This window comes from Dermacentor silvarum, chromosome 7 (genome assembly GCF_013339745.2).
Source record: "Dermacentor silvarum isolate Dsil-2018 chromosome 7, BIME_Dsil_1.4, whole genome shotgun sequence".
NCBI lineage: Eukaryota > Metazoa > Arthropoda > Arachnida > Ixodida > Ixodidae > Dermacentor > Dermacentor silvarum.
The window spans coordinates 131895165-131899672 of NC_051160.1; the positions used below are offsets into that span (position 1 = coordinate 131895165).

The 4508-nt window shown below is 45.9% G+C and overlaps 1 pseudogene; it reads left to right on the forward strand.

Moving 5' to 3' along the window:
* The first annotated feature begins 514 nt into the window (after nucleotides 1–514).
* On the forward strand, nucleotides 515–4112 carry LOC119459184 (uncharacterized; annotated as a pseudogene).
* Nucleotides 4113–4508: the final 396 nt, after the last annotated feature.

Below are 4508 nucleotides of genomic sequence, written 5' to 3' on the forward strand. Positions count from 1 at the left end.
TTATGTTTAGAACGCCAATCGCGAAGTAAGTGAGGAACATTTTTCAAGATGGAGAACGAGGCCGATGACGAATACAGCGCCAAAATGAATGACCTCCCCCCCCCCCCTATATGCCCTGATGCGCACACACTGCTTGCATCTCTCGCTGCGTCATGCATCGTCCACCGTTCTGTTTGATTGGTGCATTGCAAAGAGAAGAAAGCGAAATGTTTGCGTTATTGCTCGGTTTCAGAGAATGATTGTGAGCGGCCACAACCACGTGGCATTCAACTGGCTACCTTGAAATTGGTAACTGTTTTGGCATGAAGGTTCAGTATAAGTGAAAACAGCGGGAGTCGGTATAGGAATGTTGTACATAGTAAAAAAAATCAGCGTGATCAACAGAACACAGAAAAAAAGGACCAGACAGAACAATAACTGGCCCTAAAGCGCAGTGCTTTAACGTTCTAAACAGGAACCCCCCCCCCCCCCCCCTCTACCCCCCCTGCGCCTGTTTTCTGTAGTTTAAGGTCCGATGGCGTCATCAGAACCGTGTGGTCGCACCCATGTGAAGAAGAAAAGTGGGCGCAGGTACTGCTCTGTCAAAGACTGCCACAGTCGCGAAGGGACGCCAGGCGTGAGCCTGTACAGTTTTCCGTCGAAGCCTTAAGAGAAGTCACGAAGGCAAAAATGGATTATCGCCGTGCGACGAGTCAAGTAAGTGAATTCCTATTTGTAAGCAGAAATCTCTGCACGTTACCAAAGCAGCCAAGGACGAGGTTCATTTTTCAGTTAGCAGCAATCGGGTAACAGTGAACGGGTAGTTTTTACGAGGCGGTCGCGTAATGTCACAGTTTATTGTTTGATCAATATTTCACGGTTTGTAGGTTGATAATATTCTTCCATACTTTTGGTTTAAAATTACGGAAATCGTTCTGACGAAATAAAGGACATGCAATACGATATTTGGCACTAGTTTGCGACGCACTGTGCTCTCCCGTCTTGTGGCATTTGTTTTTTTGAGAATAACGATGAAACTACTCGTAGCCGAGTTCATCGCAAGGAATGAGAAACTTCATGTTCACCGGAAGCCGTCCTCCATTATGGTCGTGTTTTAATTTTGTTTCGATGTTACATAATCTTCGCGGCGTTGTCGTGGTTGACGCCGGCGGACAAGAAACGCCAAGGGTCCTGTGCTGTCATGAGCGTTTCCTGTCCGCTGTCCACTTTGCGCTGTTCATTAATGCTATTTATTCCTGGAATAAGGAACCCTACCACCTCGACTGCCAAGTCACTTCTTCAAATAAAGGTTTATTCATTCATTCATGTTGTATTAGTGCATAATCTACTGTACATTAAAAATGACGAAAATTTGTTGCGGCACTCAAGCAGGGGAGAAAACAGTGTGTATTAAGTGTGTGAGGTTAGTAATACTTAGACAAATAATTTTAAAGTGCAGCGTGTTGTCCAGCTGTTTTAATCATGAACCTTTCATTGATTGACACTGCTACACCTGTTGCATCAGATGGATGGTAATTGCTCATGTTTTACTCATTTCAGTTTTGAGGACTCCTCTAGCTGGCAGCCTAATCGAGATTCGAGGGTGTGTTCCAAACATTTTGTGAATGGCGAGAAAAGCACAATTGAAAGCCACCCAGGTTATGTACCAACAATACTCCCGACCGTGTACAAGAAGAGGTCCACTTCATCTACTGCTCAGCTGGCTAGATTTAATAGGTAAGCTTCTCTCTGATGTGCTACTTGGGCTTGTTTGCATCAAAATCTGGGACTCTTCAATATGTTACATCTTTTCCCATTTAGCTTCACCATAATGCGGTTGTCTCTACAAATAAATGTGAATGCATGCATGTAGATGTACCCAAAACAAAATCCATGTGTGTTTACAAGAAGCAGTGACATTCAAGCTTCTGTTAAACGTGCAGGTGGAAACAGCGGCACTCTGGGTCATCTGCATCACTGGCTACTCCTGCATCAGCTGATTCCCCTGGACCAGCTTCTCCCTACATAGCTGAGACAGGAGCCATTGGTACCAGCAGCCTTGCCACAGTTGATCTAGCAACTAGTACAGACCTGTTGTACGAGCGGAGCTCGACAGAGGGCTTGGATCTACTGTCTACTGTCGCTGCTGAGCTTTGCACTGCAGTAAAATCCGTGGTAAGCTCCTGAAAAGTTCAGACTGAAGTTGAATGCCTGAAATTGTACAGCTAAATATGTTCTCCGCTCTTATACCATGCTCAGTTACGCCTCCCTTTGTAGCATAGGCAGCAAGTTAGCAGTGTTGTACTCATATTGCTCATTCCCTTCTAATTTTTTCAGTGCAGCACTTGATGCACAATATGTGACAGCATTTTTCTGGAGCGGCTAGTTTGAAATGTTTGTTTATCATCGATAAAGTTCTGTGTTATGACTGATGAAAATGAGGTTGCCACTGTAACCCAACATGGATGTATTATTCTTACTGCAATTTTACGCAGGAAACACAAACTGAAGAAACAAGCGTGTCAAGCAAGAATTTCTCGGTGTTCATGTGCTTCAGTAATGAGTCAGGGACATCAACTCAAGTGACACATCTTGAGACATGCGACAACAGTGTGCAACACAAGCCAGAGGTCAGTAGCAGGCATAGTGGCTCTGACCACAGAACCAGCTACTTCTCCGGCTATGACAGCATCGCTAAATCTGCAAATGCATTGCAAGACCTGTGCAGTGTCAGCAAAGAAGTGTTTGCAAAGCTTCTGAGCATGCTTCCACCTTCAGAGCGAAAATGTGATGTCACTGCTGAGAATAGGCTTCTTTTGTTTCTTTTGATGTTAAAGCTTGGAATCAGCTACTCATCACTGGCTATTCTCTTCTCGGTAAGCGAAACGTCAGCATCAAGGCATTTCAAGAGTGTTCTCAAGACGCTCGCTGTGGCAACTAAACAATGGATTTTTCGCCCCCCATCAAAAGTGATTCAGGCCACGATGCCAGACAGTTTTAAGGTGCATTATCCTAGCAGCACTATGATTATTGACTGCACAGAAATACGTACAGAGCAGCCACCAACTGTGCAACAAGAACGAGTCTTGTACTCAAATTACAAAGGCGCATATACGCTGAAGATTTTAGTGGCTGTAACACCAGGAGGAATGATTTGTTTTTGTTCAAAAGCCTATGGTGGTAGACTGTCTGATGGCCACATTACAGTTGATTCTGGTTTCCTCGATCTTGTTCAACCTGGGGATACAGTTCTTGCCGATAAGGGATTTCCAGGCATCCAGACAGTTTTAGGAAACCAGAATGCTGTTCTTGTTATGCATCCATTTCTCCATGCCTCTCAGTTTACGCCAGAGGAGATTAGGGACACTTACAATATCGCTCAAGAGCGGATACATTTCGAACGAATGATTCAGAGGATTAAAATATATAATGTCTTGAACAAAAAAATGTCACAGTTTCGCCCTAAGGGCGAAGCAATGAATGCGATAGCAACACAGCAATGTCATACGAAGTAAGGTGAGCGGCTTTGGTAGCAACAACACGCAGAACTGTTGTCGACGCCATCGGCGTTTTGCCCGCGTTAGCTCAAAATGCGTGCGGCGTTGGTGACTGTTGCTGGAGCCTCTGATATAAATAGGCACTTGGTGCCGCAGCTAAACGTCGCCTCCCTTCCCTCCCCCTCCCCCACGGCCTCTCGCGCGTCTGAAGAAGGCGCGTTTGCTCTACATATATGGTGATTGTAAAGGAGAAAAGAGACGCCTACTTCTGCAGCCCTTAAGCGAGCACGGCGCAGAACGCGCGTTTGTTCTCCGCCGCGCGTTCACTCCCCGTGAAAGACGCGCCCCTCGCGCCCTTTCACTCGCACATACAGCGTTCGGCGCGCGGCGACGATTTCATCTCCAAATGACGTCATACGGAACCTCACGGCGACGGCGACGGCGACGGCGACGGCGACGCCGACGGCAGAAATCTGCTTTTGAGTGTCCATATAATTGCTATCGCAATAAAAAGTACCAACTGAGCTTATGCCATGCATGGCGGATGTCTTTCATGTCTACTGTGTGCTAGCTAACCTCCCGCTCCCAATAATTAAGCGCAGAGAACAACAGTCATTTGTCGTGTCTGCATCATGAACAATCGACTTCATTCGCCTCACTCTGGATTACACAAAACGAAATGAACGGTTGATGGGGGAGCATCAGTGCGCTAGCCACCATTTCGATAACAGGACTTGTCTTCAGTCTGGGCTGGCCGGGGGTTTCGACAAGTGCTCTTGGCGAAACATTAGCTGGTGGACTGAGGCCTTCATAGCTTTCTTATTTTGCTCTGTGTTGCCAAGGGTCTCATCTGCCATGGATACTCACTTTGCATTATTTGTTCGAGCATTGAGTATTTGCATTTTATTGTTTCGAAATTGGACGCGGTCTTATAGAAACACCATAATGGTGGGCTCCGGATTAGTTCTTATTTCATTGCGGTTCTTTACAGTGCACTGATATCGCAGAGCACACAGGCGTTCACCAATTTTT